This window comes from Pseudoliparis swirei, chromosome 6, assembly GCF_029220125.1.
Source record: "Pseudoliparis swirei isolate HS2019 ecotype Mariana Trench chromosome 6, NWPU_hadal_v1, whole genome shotgun sequence".
Lineage (NCBI taxonomy): Eukaryota > Metazoa > Chordata > Actinopteri > Perciformes > Liparidae > Pseudoliparis > Pseudoliparis swirei.
In genome coordinates this window covers 27,544,683-27,562,601 of record NC_079393.1, presented here as the reverse complement: position 1 = coordinate 27,562,601, position 17,919 = coordinate 27,544,683, and the positions used below count along the sequence as shown (strand labels likewise).

Genomic DNA, 17,919 nt, shown 5'->3' with positions numbered 1-17,919 from the left:
CTCGCCTTTACTCCTTTCTTTTTTTTCTCTTTTTCAAGTTTCCGCCCACACTCTCTTTCATCACTCAATTTCCATTCTCTTGCCCTCTTTTTTACCTTTTTTCTCTTTCTTGGAACTTTTCACCGGCTCTGTTTCTCCACTCCTCTTCTCTCTCTCTCTCTCCTCTCTACTGTAACTGTCTTCTCCCCTGACCTCCACCATCTCACTCCTTCTCTACTCACTCTAGTATCTGATTCTCATCACTATCTCCCTTGTCTCCCCTCCTCTCTTTCTCTCTCCAATCTCTACCTACTCCTCAGTCTCTTCTTCTCTTCATTTCTTTTCCTTTCATATTCATCTTCCTTTTTCATCCCTCTTTTTTTTACTCCTCCACCTTTGTGACACTTTCCCTTTTTCTTTTGGAAACTTTTTTTTTCTTTCACAGTTCCTTTTTGTTTCTTTCTCAATTGCTTTCTCACTCTCTCCTCCGTGTTTTTTTAAGCAAAACAAAAAAACGCACAACCCTTCCTCTCAGTGCCTAAGTTTCACGAGAGCTCTTCTTCTGCCTGTCCGAGCGAGCTGTGGGCGCTATACGTTCGCAGATGCATCGGGGGCCTTCTATCATCACCAGTTGCTCAACACAAAAAAAGTCTTCCTGGTTTCACTTTTGTAGTCTGAGTACAGACTTCTGAGAGGAGCTTAGAGGATGGAGGCCAGTGGGTTGGAGGGAGATTGAGTCCATTCACTGCGGTCTTTAGAGGTATATCCTTTTAATTACATATATTCAATGTGTTCAATTGTATTTGTCTTCCGTTGACAAAATTAAATTCTAATGAATTGATAATACAAATGAGTCATGAATGTCAAAATCAATAGAAAAATTAAAATTAAAAATAATTTAAACAATAACATTTAATAGTAAATTAGTTAGACATTAATAAGATATTCATTTTTCAATAGATATTTATTTTTAATATAAGATTAGATTTGATATCTTAAAAGTAAAGATTCTAGATTAATAACTAATGCTTAGTTATGTGTAAAGTAAGGTTATTTTTTCTCAAGTTAACCTTTCTCGATAAGATGCCTTGCGATTGGGACGACTCCTTCATGGGCAGGGACCGCGGGATTAACGAAACCTTAATCCAGCACCTTCCTTGGCTGCCCCACCTCTATTACACTAGTTTAAAGTTCAGTGCCTTTACCACGACCCTTGCTATTGGGGGGTATATTGTGTTGCTTGTGTGTGTGAACACAATGTGTGTAATATTATAAAAATGTTATATGTGTATGTAAAGTATGTATGTATATGTATATGTATATATGTATATATAATATATTTATATATATATATATATATATATATATATATTGTTATATATATATATTAATAATAATATATATATAATATTAATATATTATCTATATATATATATATATATTTATATATATATATATATCTATATATAGATATATATATATATAATATCTCATGATATATCTCTATTTATATATATCAGTTATATATATCAAGATTTCACTATATATATTGTTCATCCAGATGCCGGATGTGACTTGATCAATGTTCCCTCTAATTTGTCATGTGTGGGCATACACAAACTCCTAGCACACTGAGGTTCCTGTGAGCGAAAGCATCAGATGTCACGCGCTGTGTACACACCAGTATCACACCTATTCAAAACCTTGGATCATAGCAAGTTCACATGGCTTAATAAAGAATCAAATTACAGCGGCAATTTTTCATTAGTTTACTTTTAATATAAGCGATTTGGCCCTTAAGATGAAAAGACAAACATCTTGTTGTTCATGAGATGTATAGTATGTTATATATGCGAGGTCCTGCTTTTGGCCTGGCTGTGGTCCAGTTGTGGCCTGGCTGGGGTTCTGTTCTGGAAGAAATGAGACATATATACACCTTTCAGACATAACATTTTGTTCACATTCGAACATTCATTTTGCTCAATGACATGTGCTGTAGCTCTTTAGCTTCATAAATATCTAATTACAGTTTTTATTAGCATTTTCTACTACCCATACATTATCTAGTAGTAACAGCATTTAATGATTAATATCCATAAGCTAAAATCATAATAAATGTCACTAGAATATGCACACATTTTGACTTAAATGTTACCTTATTTTCACGTCTGTCCTTCTCTTCTCCAGCGGTTGTACACTTTGTCAGGTTGATAACCGTCTGCTTCTTGCTTTGACTTTATGCGCATCAGCCAAATATGCCACTTCAAATACGCATACTTTGCCATGTGATTGTGGTTGTTAGTTGACAGCATTTAGTGCATTCATTTTTGATGGCCGATAAAATATTGTCAATGAGAACTTTAACTTGCTTGAGGTCAGATTTTGTTTTTGTGTGACAGCTACGTTCCTTTTCTCTCTCAGTCTTCTCGCTCTCCCCAATAATGAACCAATCCCTGTCCACCTTGAGTCTTAGTACAATTCCAACAGCTTTCGACAGCTTTTCTGCTGAATGTAGCGCTTGAGGTAGTCCAACTCCCATTCAGTCCACAATTTCGCTGGCTCATGTGATGCTTGGCCCGCTGCATGTTTTGCAGTGGGCCTTTCTCGCCATAAAGAAAAATCTCACCCAGTTTCCCATGTTCTACTATTTGCACAGACTCCGACAGCCATCCTAAAGAACACGCATTTCTTTTTACTTTGGCTTGGTGAGTGGGCGTGTCGCTGGCGTTGCCGTTTAGCCGCTTCATGATAAGGGTTGCATCTCGCTAACTCCGCGTATTGTTGTTGTAGCTAACCTGCGAATTAACGATGGGCAGGGGCACAGATGCTAGCACTATCAATACTGAATGGCTGCGTAAGCGTGGTAAACCGTATCGTAGCATTGGCTGGACACCTGTCACTCACTGTGTTACATTGAAAAATGGTACAAAAAACACATTATTGGTCTCATTAATTAGATTAGATTAGGTCTAATATTAGGGATTAATTAATACGTTTATGGTGAATTTTATTTTATGCGCTGCATAGATTTTCTTGTGCGCTGAGAATGTGCGAGCAGTGCGCGATTGCACAGGCGCACATCTTAGAGGGAACATTGGACTTGATCCTCCCACTTTCCGGAGGATGCATCAGAGGAGACTTGTGCGTACTCTGGCCAGCCGATATCCCAGAATGCATTTCACACCAGCAACCGGAAACAATAGCGGAGGAGAAAATAAACTACTGACAGCTGACTTTTTCTAAATACTGTTGTTGAGTCAGGAAAATAAATTTAGGATGTTATCAGGCGAGAAGTTAGTTTAAAAATCAAATCTGTGGTCGGTTTGTTATGATTCAGCCTAATAAAGATCTGCGCCGTAGATTTGAGGTTCTGCTCGCTCACTGAGCTCCGCAGCGCCGGGCGGTCAGCGCGCTGTGTGGCCGTCGACGGCAGCCTGATCTCGGCAGGACTTTTTTCAATGCTCAGCTGGTTCTGATGTCTCCGTAGCGGTTAAACATGAGATATAATTCGGTTTGGAGGATCTAACGAGCACAAAGAGTTTATCATTTATTCACAGATAACGTTACATCAGTTTGACTGAGGGTTAATATTCATAATTTAATATTTTAATTAAACTTTAAAGTTGAACTATCGTGCTGTCTTTTTACTTTTGATTGAATTGTTTGCAATTACATGTGTAATATAACTATATATACATACAAATATATATATGTAAAAAATATATATACTGTATATATAATCAAATATATATGTATGTATATAACATATTTATTATATCCATATTTATTATATATACAATATATGTAATATAATTGATATATAATCAAAATGTGTATTAACAATATATATATATATATTTATGTATTACTCATAATATACAATTATATGTGTATGATTATTTTATTTTGAATTGTGTGTATATAAATAAATAAATATATATTACACACACAATTCAAAATAAAATAATGATATTTAAGGAATAATAAAAAGCAGGGTTGTCATATTTTGTTTGACTGTAACATTTTTTTACAGTGAATAATTGGAGTAAACTCATGAGCAAGAACAGCTGATGTAGTGACGTCATCAAGTAAACTGCTGTTCCAACCGCTGTCCTCCGGTCCTCCGGTCCTCCGGTCCTCCCGTCCTCCGGAGTCTGGACTCCCAAGACCAGACCCCAAAAGAAAACAAGTCTGTACTTGGTGTACTTCAAATTGAGAAACGGCTGAAGAAACGACAGCGAGGCGTTTCCCATCATGCACTGCATATATTCAATTTGGGGGCAGAACAGGTATCACAATATTTGAAAGAAACAGGATTAAGCAATAGAATTTAAAGCACTGACATTTTGAATCTCCCTTTTGTTTTGTTTGTTTTGCTTTGTTTTATTGATTTTGTTTTGTGGTTATTTTGTTGGGTTTGGTTTCGTTTGTTTGGTTTTGTAATGTAAGGGGATAGGGTACTCTGGTCCACACTCCACGACAGTAGGTGGCGGAAATGCACCGTTCACTGGCTGCCATCCGGCAATAAATTTAAAAAGAAGAAGAAGAGGCGTTTCCCATCATGCACTGCATATATTCAATTTGGGGCAGAACAGGTATTACAATATTTGAAAGAAACAGGATTAAGCAATAGAATTTAAAGCACTGACATTTTGAATCTCCTTTTGTTTTGTTTGTTTTGCTTTGTTTTATTGATTTTGTTTTGTGGTTATTTTGTTGGGTTTGGTTTCGTTTGTTTGGTTTTGTAATGTAAGGGGATAGGTACTCTGGTCCACACTCCACGACAGTAGGTGGCGGAAATGCACCGTTCACTGGCTGCCATCCGGCAACAAATTTAAAAAGAAGAAGAGGCGTTTCCCATCATGCACTGGGCCACGCAGTCGGTGGAGAAGCAACTGCAGCGCCTCGCTCTCGTGAGATTCTCAGTGACCACGTGTTCATGACGCCGGTGCGTCGTACATCCAACTGCGCATGCGTCGTTCAGACATGGACCGCGAGGAGCCTCCGGTGTCTGTCCCCGTGTCTCCAGGAGAAATGATGAGACTGTTGGTGAAGCAGCAAGTCCACGCGGCCGTTGAAGAGTCTTTTGGGCTGTTGGACACATTGACAGCAGCTTATGAGGACACCGTGTCTCAGTTGAGAGAACAATGGCGACACACATCAGGTTGGTGCTTCTTCTTCACTGGTCCCGTTGTGACGGTTTAACACGGCGGTCCACTCAGCCGACACTGACATGTTAGTGCACCTAAATACTGATATTCACGGTAAACGCATTCAATCAGGAGCACGCGAGGGTTTGAGAAAGTTAGCGGAAAGTCTCACGTGGCACAACATCCGGTTTGGCAAAGTTAGCGTAAAGAACCACGTGAAACAACATCCGTTTTTCAAAATAGGATGTCGACAAATCATCCACTATCATAAAGAGTAAACGATGAACTGATTTTGTATCTTTATAGATGGATCGTTTCTAAGATTTAGCTTGAATTATGCTCAAATTAAAACATGTTTACTGTACTAAGGAGGAATTTATAAAAATAAAAGTCTGACTTTTGTATGTTCAAAAAGCACATTTCTGATTATTTGAGGTCCTGTAAATATACTTTCCCCAAGAGTTCCAGGAAATGACTGAGGCAGATGTGTTCAAGACATATCTGAATTTCCCTACACTGGCAATCAAACAATTTGAATGTATCATTAGGACATTTTTCAAAGTAAAGTCCTCAATGTTTAAAGAAATCGATCATTTCTGAATGTTTGAGGCATTCTAAATATGGTTTCCCTCAGAGTCCCAGGTAATGACTGATGGAGATGTGTTCTGGAAATCCATGACTTCCCCTAGCCTGGCAATCAAAGCAATTTACTATCCCAATTAGGAGATTTTTCAAAGTAAATGTCCTACATTTTCACAAGAAATCGGTCATTTCTGAATATTTGAGGCATTCTAAATATATTTCTCCCTAGAGTTCCAGGAAAGTACTAATGCAGATGTGTTCCGGACATCTCTGACTCCACCTATATCTAAAATCAGATTGTTTTAATAGACTAATCTTGATATTCAGGCACGTCCTGAACACATCTGCATCAGTCATTTCCTGGGACTCAAAAACATATCTATAATTCCTCAAATATTCAGAATTGAGCGATTTCTTATAAAAATGTAGAACATTTTCTTTGAAATTATCTATCTATTTATCTATAAAGATACCAAATCAATTCAGGTTTTACTTTTAAATGCTAGAATACGATTTGTCGACATCTTATTATGAGTTCGGATTATGTTTCACGTGGATCTTTCCGTTAAATGTGTTATAACCCTTGTGTGCTCCCGATCTGGGTTGTTTTGAATGTGTTTACCGTGAACATCAGTATGTAGGTGCTCAAAAATGTCAGTGTCGGCTGATTTGACCACCGAGATCCGAGTGTCGGCCGAGTTGACCGCAGTGGTTTAACTGGCGACTTTTCAGCCGAACGCGTCCGTTGTCGTGGTTACGACAGTGCGGTCCAGTGAGCCGCCACTTGAAATGTAATGCGCCTCCAGTCATGGTGCTACGGGAGGAGGGCTTATGCGGTCTGAGAGATGAACTGGTGTTTGAATGAACTGGATTTGGTACACGTGTGTGAGCAGACGTGTTGTAGGAGTTGCCTCTCAGGACCCGTCTGACTCACTAGGAAATGCACATTTCCATCGCTTAGCCTCCGTGTCACGTTCTTTTGATGTAACGCTATTGTTTTAAGGACTAAACACGGAGGACTTTGCTGTAAAATGCCATACCTGTTCGGGAGGCTGTAGTTGAGACGCCGAGGACACGGAGCGAGGAAAAAGTAGGTGACTCTGCTGATGCCTGTTCAATATACTACTAACTTCAATAAATACTTGACAAAATGCTCTTGTTGTCAGTCTGATATTTATGTTATACGTCGTTATCTGACGTCAAGTCGATGTGAGACCAGTTTACTCTTCATACAGTGTGTAATGAAACATGCAGCCCGTTGTTTACACCCAGCTCGCCCACCGCTGTCAGCTGGGAAACTGATCGACTCGATTAAATTGTGATACAACACTGTGTGCTGTCTCACGTCTCTTATGTTTTATATTCGAGACTACGGATCAACATATATCCTCGTAACTATACTCTACCCTGTGCAGCACTCACTGGTCCAGATTAAACATGACTGTTACCTGTTGTTTTGTTACGATAAGGACACATTGAATAACTACACACAGGAGTGGCGTGTCTTTAGAAACATGACGCAGAGCAGCTTGCTCCAGCCTTCATTTAGGATTTCGACGGCATTAACGAAACATTTTCCACCTTCATGACGATCATATCACTTGACTGGCGATATTTCTTTTTTAAATGGATAAAGGTTAACGCCAAGAATCGAACCCGCGATCATCTGCGACCATAGGGCCTCCTAAGTGGCATCCCAACTACCATTGAGCTATAGAGGAATATGGGTTAATTACAGTCAGTTTAAGTTTTAGATTAATAGATAAATCACTAATAGTGATAATCAACTGCGTTTCCTATTGTCGCATCAACTTTAATGCACAAAGCGGCTGTTGCCTATGCAATCACGTATTTGAGTTAGGTGGGTCTATGATGTAAGAAGAAAAGGCAGTCGGTGTTAGAATATATTATATAAATATTAATGTCTTCCAAAGTTACTATATTACTTACCTAATTTGCTCAAAGTCAGTTGTTATTGTAAAGTACATTGTAATGTAAAGCGGGTAATCGGGTGAAATACCCTACAGCTCAATGGTAGTTCACAAGCAATGAACAGAACAGCAGGTGCACAAGTCGGCTGTTCGATTCTTTGAGAAATCCGTGTTTTGATTGTTGTTTTAGATATTTTTTATCGCCAGTCAACAAGTGATATGTTCGTCATGAAGGTGGAAAACGTTTCGTTAATGCCGTCGAAATCCTAAATGAAGGCTGGAGCAAGCTGCGCCCGTGTCATGTTTCTAAAGACACGCTCACTCCTGTGTGTAGTTATTCAATGTGTGTCCTTATCGTAACAAAACAGGTAACAGCCATGTTTAATCTGGACCAGTGAGTGCTGCACAGGGTAGAGTATAGTTACGAGGATATATGTTGATCCGTAGTCTTGAATATAAAACATAAGAGACGTGAGACAGCACACAGTGTTGTTGTTGTATCACATCAATTTAATCGGAGTCGATCACAGTTTCTAAGCTGACAGCGGTGGGCGAGCTGGGTGTAAACAACGGGCTTCATTACACACTGTATGAAGAGTAAACTGGTCTCACATCGACTTGACGTCAGATAACGACGTATAACATAAATATCAGACTGATAACAAGAGCATTTTGTCAAGTATTTATTGAAGTTAGTAGTATATTGAACAGGCATCAGCAGAGTCACCTACTTTGTCCTCGGCGTCTCAACTACAGCCTCCCGAACAGGTATGGCATTTTACAGCAAAGTCTTCCGTGTTTAGTCTTTAAAACATTAGCCAGGCATGAAAACGGGTCAGGGGTGGAAAAGGTGAGGAGGATAGGCGGGGGGGGGGGTGACTTCCACGAACATCGATGTTGGACGTTGCATGATAATCTATAGGTCCTCCATTCTGACACCAAGTCAGTGATCGGGCCCTATAATAATAGTAATATTGTGTATAATATGGTCGTTCATGAACCAACTTCCTTTTTTGTTTGTTGGCGTGAACAAGTCTTCAAGTCTTGTGCTCTGCTGAGCCACGAGTCGGTTCCTTGAGTCTGTTCTGCCTCTACCTGGTTGTCACGATCTTCTAATCTATACCTGCCATAAATATCATGATACTCATACAATACCATAAATACGATACTGGTATATTTATCTATAATAGTAATAAATAAAATATCTGTACGGTTCACTTTTTACCAACTTTTTCAACACTTAACAAATGGCAGTAATATTAGTATTAGCCTACACGATATTAATGAAACTACATGGAGCCATCATAGCATTGATTATCACTATGAGGCCGTTAGTCTGTATCTGACCGGATGATTGAGTTCATCAGGATGAGCAGCTGGAGAGTTACACAACTTTACAGACTGAACTTAAGCATTTCACTTCTGGCATTTTTAATTTTTTAATTTTTAAAGACGAAAATTCCGCCACTTAAGGCCACTTAACTCTACTCTACCTGTGCAGCACTCACTGGTCCAGATTAAACATGACTGTTACCTGTTATTGTGTTACGATAAGGACCCACAGGAGTGTGTCTTTAGAAACATGACGTGGAGCGGCTTGCTCCAGCCTCCATTTAGGATTTTTTATTTTTATTTAACTCTAAATAGGTCGGAAATCACACACAATCTGAAGTTGGAAGACTCTTTTCCCCTCAGTTTTCAGGAGGAAGTCAAAAAACATTATTTTTAACGTTATATGAAATAATATTATAGTTAAAATTAAAGTTAGTCACGTTAAGATAAATAATGTTATTCATAATTTTCGAATATTTGATTTAAAAAAAAGCTTATTAAAAGTGAATATAAGAATGACACTGCTTTTGTAATGATGGCATGGGTCTGCCTGTGTGCACGGCACCTGTAGAGGAAAACCTTTTGTTTTATTTTCCTTCACGCATCGATGCCGTACCAGTATTTTTATCAATGGCCTGGGCGTGAGCTCGTGTTCAATAAGGATCGTGTGTTGTTGTGCATTATTGTTATTATTATATATTATTATTTGTACGTGCCAGTGATTATAGGAGGGAGGAGGCGCGAGGGTTTTTTGTTTTGGGGACTTCAAACTCTTTGGGACTTTCGAGATCCAGGGATTATATTGTACTTTGAGAGGGTCTAATTATTTGTTGTATGTGTTCATTTTGGGTCTTGCAGCGATGCATTGAATTTGATATAAATAATCATATTTGGTTTTCCGCAATTTCGCGCAGGTTAAGCAGGGACTTAACAGCCATTAGCAGAGCTGCCCATTCTCTTAGAATAGCGTATTGTACCTTTCCCCTTTGGATTAAGTTATAAGGAGACTGGTGACACTTTGTTTTTGTTGATTACCTCTGCTATGCCCATGATTATTTTCAGCATCATTTAATGTGCAGATATTGAGTTAATCAAAGTTAAAGTCACCTTAAAAGAAATAATCGTATTCATAATATATATATATATTTTTTAACGTTCATATGAAAAAGATATATAATGTACAACGTCTTGTTTGAGAGCTCATGCTATCTCCATGGTCATTTTCAAAGATTATATTAAACTTCCAATAGATTTATGTTGAAGTGGATCTAGTTACTCTTGTTTTTTTGAGTACATTTAGTGTGATTGTTTTATTAAATGTTCACACAATGATGAAGGTGAGGACTTGGATACTTACCTAGACAGCATGGCTCATCGATCGATGGCGACCACACTGCAAAGGGCTGTGCCCGATTGTCTGTTCAATTTCTCATCGGGTTCCTTCCTCTTCCATCCCACGACTTGTAATATTCATTCTGTCCTGATATTTACTAATGTCATTGTTTTGTATTTGTGTGTTTGTATATTAAGAGCAACAAATACACATTTAGTCAGACTCCTTGAACGTCTCCAGTAATGAAAGTTGATGTCAGTCACCGTTGTTCATAATGTTCTCCCTGCAGATGTCCAGCAGCATGTAGGGATTAGAGCAGATGTCCCCCCTGAGGACCAGGACCAGGAGGACCCAGAGCCCCTACACATAAAAGAGGAGCCGGAGCCCCTCCACTTAAAAGAGGAGCGGGCCCACATAAAAGACCTGCAGGATCTCTGGACCCGTCTAGAGGGAGATCAGCTCATTGTGCTGGAGGAGGCCGATATTGCCACGTTCTCATTCACTGCTGTTACTATGGAGATTGAAGATGACGAACCTCAGACCTCACAGCTTCATCAAAGCCAGATGGAGGACGACAGAGCGGCGGAGCCTCCAGCCAGCAGCTCAGCGACACCGATACAAACAGAAACTGATGGAGAGGATTGTGGGGATCAGGACCAGACAGGAACCTAAATCCACATCGTCATTCACATCCAAATGCTCATGATGAAGAGGCTTCAGACTCTTCTGAGACTGAAGCCAGTTGTGGTGATTGGCAAGAAGCTTTGTCAGATTCTGGACCTAAAAGTGTAGATGGGACAATGTCTGGAAGGAGCCCAGGGCACCTAAGCCTGCTGCACATGCCCTGAAATATAAGAAAGCTCTTGTAATTCATGTGGGATGTAACACTGGCAACAAATCCAATGAGTCACCATCAAAAGTGCTCATGAGAAAGAAACCATTCAGTTGTGATGTGTGTGGGAAAAGATGTTCACAACGGGGAGATCTGAAGAAACACATGAGAGTCCACACAGGAGAGAAACCATTCAGTTGTGACGAGTGTGGGAAAAGATTTACAGAACAGGGACGTCTGAAGAGACACATGATAGTCCACACAGGAGAGAAACCATTCAGTTGTGACGAGTGTGGGAAAAGATTTACACGTCAGGGATATCTGAAGACACACATGAGAGTCCACACAGGAGAAAAACCATTCAGTTGTGATGAGTGTGGGAAAAGATGTTCACAACGGGGAGATCTGAAGAAACACATGAGAGTCCACACAGGAGAGAAACCATTCAGTTGTGACGAGTGTGGGAAAAGATTTACAGAACAGGGAAGTCTGAAGAGACACATGATAGTCCACACAGGAGAGAAACCATTCAGTTGTGACGAGTGTGGGAAAAGATTTACATGTCAGGGATATCTGAAGACACACATGAGAGTCCACACAGGAGAAAAACCAATCAGTTGTGATGTGTGTGGGAAAAGATTTACAGAACAAAGACATCTGAAGTCACACATGAGAGTCCACACAGGAGATAAACCATTCATTTGTGGTGTTTGTGGGAAAAGATTTACAGATCAGGGAAATCTGAAGAAACACATGAGAGTCCATACAGGATAGAATTTGTTTCTTCCATTAGTGACACATTTAATCTGTAAATTGTTCTATTTGTAATGTGTTGATAAAAAAAAAGTAAAATGTTTTTAATTGTTTCCCATGTCATTTGTTAGTAAATCAGATGGAAGGCAAAGTGTTTTTTAATCATTTGATGAATCTTTATTAAAAACAATGACAGCATACTGAGTATCTTTAATGGAGGAAACTAAAAACTGTACAAATACAGCTGTATTTAAAATGCATTTTCCCTGTAATGTTTTAAAATCTACATAAAGAGACGTTTGCAAGTTCACTTTGTGCTACGGAAACTTTGTTACACTGTCTCTTACAGATCCCATTGTTTTGTATCATTCTCAAGAAATAAGTTTATATGTAACTATAACACACAGAAAGATTCTTGTAAAAGATTCGATGGATAGTTAGCGGGAAAGTAGAGACACTTTTTAACTGCCTGTACCAATTAGTGTCTTTTGTTACCTAGAAAGCCTTTTATTGTAGTTGTACTATTGTCTAAAGGCAAGCAAATAGTTTAAAATAAACCCCATCAGAGGTTCACTCTCACAGGAAACCTCTCGTGCCTGACCGGGCAATCGCGGAAAGGCGTGAAAGGCTCCACACCGACCGGCCGTCTGTCCATCCGACCAGCAGCTGCTGCTGGAGATGTACTTTAAACGCTACAACGACCCCAACTTCATCCTCACGCCTTCGCACCAAGTGCAGCAAGACTTTCACTCGCAGGATAACCACACTCTTTCTATTAGTATTATCAGACCGTCTAATGGTGTGTTCTCCTAGAGCACCATGGCTCGCCACTGGGAGATCTGGGGAGGTGGAGGATGCCGAGAATGGAGACCCACCCCCGAAGAAAGGGAGGAGAGGAAGGAAGAGGAAGATGAGGAGCAGGATAGATGAGGATGACAGCGGTGAGACTCTTACGTTGTAATGAAACGCGTGGGCTCCATGCTGTGTTCTCTCTGGTCTGCTCTGTCTCTGTTGTTTCTCTGTGATGCAGAGGAGGACCATGCCGAGCTGGAGGAGTACGAGACCGAGGAAGAAGTTGCGCCCCCCGATAACGTGGTTACAGAGTCATGTAAATACGAGGGCTGTCAATCGATTAAAAAAAATTAACTAATTAATCGCACATTTTGAAATTGCGATTAATTAATCGCGATTAATCGCGCTTAAAAGTGTTTTTCTTCTTTTTAAAGACAAAACTTCACACAGAGCTGTGTTTTCAAAGAGGCTCCTACATATACAGTGCCAGCGAGGTATTTAATATCGTGGATGATAAATTGTTTCTTCAGTGAAACATCAGATTAGTAAAAAAAAAGAAGTATATTGAGACCCCATTGGTCCTGTCATCTTTAACATTCAACAGCAGCAGAACCAGTGGCCTTGGTAACTGACTGACATTCAATTATGTCATGTTAACCCTCTGGAGGCTGGGGACATTTTATACATTTTACAAAATAAATTAAATTCACTGTTTAAAGTCTTTTGCATGTGACACACCCCCACGTGTTATACATCAAACATTCCAGAACAATCTCAGCTCTGAAATGAGCCTCATTGTCCTCGCGCCGTGTCCTCTGGTTCTCTGACTGACAGGCTGCTAAATGAGCCTAACCTGTGAGGTGGGAGGTCCTTTGTGATTTACTGAGTGTTCATTGGTTGTTTTTCCCCCGAAATGTTGACAGACAAACGGATTGACAAATCACGTTGAAGGTTTCGTGTGACGAGTTCTTTCGCGCGTCACCCGACACGTCGCCCCTTCGTTCCTCTGTGTATCAGAGGGGGAGACGGGAGGAAGGAGGAGCAGGAGGAAACCCGACTGATTCATCCACGAGTTAAACTGATTTCTGCTCCTTATTTTCGCGGAGAAATAATTGTTTTAAAAACGGAAACAGTGTCAAACCGTACTGCTGCGGTTTAAAAAAAAAAAAAATTTGCGTTAATTGCGTTAAAATATTTTAGTGCGTTAACGCGGCCAAATTAATCGCATAGATTAACGCGTTAACGCTGACAGCCCTAGTAAATACACATGCACGATAGCTTGCATAGAACCCTAATTGTATATTTAGTGTGGTCCATGTCCGTCATGGTCTGCTGGCTGGAAGCATCAAGCTGAGCCCCACCTGTTGGATAAAAAGCCTCACTTAGCTCCTTCACTGTAAGGCGTATATACATATTCTGGAAGGAATATTAATTCATTATAGGGAAATATTAGACTGTTTTTTTATAAAGCCACTTTACAAATGACCTAACTCCCAAAACATTGAGCTACTAATGACAATGAAAATAGATTAATATGACAGAAGAGCTCCAAAAGCAGGGTTCGTACAGTACTTGCAATGCCAAAAGTTTTGGAAAAGTCCTCAAAATGTGTTTCATTCAAATGTTCATTTACGATGAGTTTGAAATAATTAATTTGTTTTTTAAAAGAAAGACACTCAAAATATAAGCCGGCATACACTCCTTGCAATTTGTTTTTGTTGTGTATGAACTAGGGCTTTCAATAGATTTTAAAAAATTAACTAAAGTCAAATATGTCATGTTAGAGTGTTACAATAGCAGGATCATTTTATTTCACGTGCCCATCCAGGCAAATTGGTGGAGCCAAATGTTATTAAAAACAAAACAAATATGATATGATTTCTAATGGTCCAAAATAATGGTAAGCATATGAGTGTATTTCAAAGGAAGCCACTGACTGGTCGATACGTGCGATGCATTGAGTGGGCAGCGCACCGTGTATTGAGTGGGCCGGTCTGACAGTAACTCCCGGGCCACTTTTTCCCCCCAGTCCGCCCCTGGACACAGACACAGTCAGCCATTTTGTCGAACACAAGCTAACGTCATGCTAGCATGACATACACTTCTCTTCCTATCCACCAAGAGAGGCTGTCTATGTGTAATGTCTACATGTAAGAATCTGTGTGTGTGTGTGTGTGTGTGTCTTTGGTTGTCTAATGAGAACACCTGTGTGCATAAAACATCAAAGGTCGCCATAGTGATCACTTCAAAGGGTCAGTGGGTAGCAGGTCCGTCTTTCAATCGGGGTTGGAGGTTCACTCCCTGCCCTAGTCGATGTGTCCTTGAGCAAGACACTTAACCCTGAATTGCTCCCTGTAGCTGCGTCTACGGTGTATGATTGTAACAGGATTGTAAAGCTAAATGACATGTAATGTAATGTAATGTAAAAAGGGAAGACAGTTGCCAGGATTAACATGGAGTTAAAGCTAGGGAACTCCTATCGTAATGGATGTGATGGTGCTCTGTGGGGCAACATGTGGACTTGCTCCCTCGTTAAGGCTCCTCTAGAAAGATCTGGGAAACTGTTGGGGTCCATAGCCACATGTCTACCACAAGCACAAGATCCACTACGACTGTACCAGAAAACAATGCCTAAAGAGTGAGAATTGCGGCCGTAGTGACGATATACAATCGTTTTCTCCGCAAGATCCTGACGCAGCCTTCCCCTCCAGCGATGACGTCACAGCTCTAGACTTGCACACACACAATCATTGAAAACTCCAAGAGGAGCTGAAAAACACATCAAACTAAAAGGGGGACAGTTAAATAACTATAAGAGTTATCAAAAAAAGATGAAGTATAAAGTTATAGCTGAAGATTTTTTCAACATTTAAAAGGTGGAGCTCAAGGTATGCCGACATTGTAAGCTTTTGAAGTTGAAAAAGTTGAAGCGGATTTAAAGCTTTGCTCCATAGGAACCCATTCATTTTTTATTCTGTTTTCTGTTAGTTAGCGGGAAAGTAGAGACACGTTTTAACTGCCTGTACCAATTAGTGTCTTGTGTCACCTAGAAAGCCTTTTGTTATAGTTGTACTATTAGCTAAAGGCAAGTATAACCAACTGATTGGCTCAGGGAGGAACATCGGCCAATCCAGTACCCGAGACCTAATAAATATCCGGGTCAAGGGAGGCCACTTCCTGTTTCGATTAGGTGCAGACAACGGTGAGTGCAGCGCGAGTGCACCTTGACTACTTTGAAGTGAATTTTGTGTTGTGGACTGTGCAATGTGCTTCACATATTTTGTGTCAATGTTAGACTCCCATTTTGTTATATTACATGTTTTTCTTTTCCTTTGTATTTGCCCTGTCAGTGCTTTTGGTTACTGCTCTTGAAAACATGTTGTGTTTTGAATTAACTGTTTTTATGTGACCTTTTTTATAGGTCAGGTTTTTGAGCTGATACAAATTTGTATCAGATGAAGATGGCGAGCTACCCACGAGTTGGATGAACATGATGACTGCCCACTAAGACAACGTTTCTTTTTCATTTTAAATATGTGTACTTGATTTAAGTTGTTCTTTAAGTTCAGTAAAAACCCTTAAATCTCAACTATTTGATTTTGTGTTTTTCCCACACGAATTGAGCTCCATAGCCGAACCTGGGGACAACATCCATAGACTTTGGTAAACAAATCTTGAAATTGAGCCACAGGTTACACAAGCAAAAAGTTTAAAATACAGTGTTTACGGAATGTGCACTCTTTGTTTCAGTGCAGCCATTTGAGAAAATCAAAAAAGTTAATTTGATGTCTCATTAATGTCACTCAGCACCATCTTGACGAAACTAATGTAGAAATCCTTGCAAATTTATTCAGTTTTTTAAATTCAATTCAGTTTATTTGTAGAGCCCATTCTCATAAATTACAAATTTCTCTCAGAGCGCTTTACAATCTGTACACATAGACATCCCTGACCTTTAACCTCACATCGGATCAGGAACAACTCCCAAACAACCCTTCACGGGGAAAAAAGGGAAGAAACCTTCAGGAGAGCAACAGAGGAGGATCCCTCTCCAGGATGGACAGAACAATAGACGTCATGTGTACAGAAGGAATCATTACACACAAATTAAAACCCAGTAACAACACAATAAATGAATATGACAGAGTGTATGAATAGTTGGTAGTAGGCATGTTCCACGATCCAGACCTCCATGATCCATCAGGCAGATGGAGGTAGAGAGGAGGAGTGGGCGGGGCATCAACAGCACCATGGCATCAGACCCAGCCAGGTCCAATGGACCCTATGAGACGTGAAGTTACAAGGACTCTGGAGAGGAAGCAGAGTTAATAATGTGTGATGAAGAGATGAACATTTTATTTACCTTACACATGCTTCCTCTGGGCAATATTATCAGAAAACACTACATTAACTTTCATTGTTATGCAGATGATACTCAAATATATCTATCGATAAAACCAGAGGAGACCAACCAACTCAGAAAAATTCAAGCATGTCTTAAAGACATAAAAACATGGATGACCTGCAACTTCTTGATGTTAAATTCAGACAAAACCGAAGTAATTTTACTCGGCCCTGAGCACCTCAGAGATCAATTATCTGGTGATGTGGTTTCTTTCTTTCAATCATTTTATTTTAAGTTTTTACAAGTTACACCAGACAATCAAACCGAATAAATAAAAAATTGCAAAACAACCAACTATACGGACAATCAGACAAGGAAGAAAAATAAAAAAAATAAACAACAACAATAACAACAACAAAAACATAAATCATCATCTTCCACATTGAACCAACTATAACCATCATTCACAGTCACTTGGGTCCCAAGATTGCAAAACCTCTTCTTATAGTTTCGGCATAGTCCTCGCCAATAAAATCCATAAAAGGATTCCAGACGGAAAATAACCCGTTTATGTCTCCTTGGAGGACATGCGTGAGTCTTTCCAGTGGCAGCAGCTGGAGGACATTGTGAAGCCAACTACAGACAGACGGGGTGGTGCTGTCCATCCACTGCTGGAGGACAGACAGCCAAGCGCAGTACCACAGAAGACTGAGGATTCTCCTATGTCTGTTTAATACAGGGGAGACAGAGTGTAGGCCTAGGATACATATGAGAGGGTTGAGCTCAATAGGACATTTTATTATGGAGGATATTTGGTTCCCAATTTCAATCCAAAAGTTATTAATTTCCGGGCAGAGCCAAATTAAATGCACATAAGTTCCCACATGTTG

At 39.8% G+C, this 17,919-nt stretch overlaps 2 long non-coding RNA genes across 2 annotated transcripts in view; one reads left to right on the top strand and one right to left on the bottom strand.

The window, feature by feature from the left end:
• LOC130194837 (uncharacterized) overlaps positions 1-17,919 on the bottom strand; it is an 86,076-nt gene that overhangs the window by 28,424 nt on the left and 39,733 nt on the right. The window lies entirely within an intron of this gene.
• On the top strand, positions 4,964-16,273 carry LOC130194849 (uncharacterized). Its single transcript, XR_008831980.1, has 3 exons — positions 4,964-5,143; positions 12,706-12,833; positions 16,106-16,273. It is a non-coding gene; the product is annotated as an uncharacterized LOC130194849 (long non-coding RNA).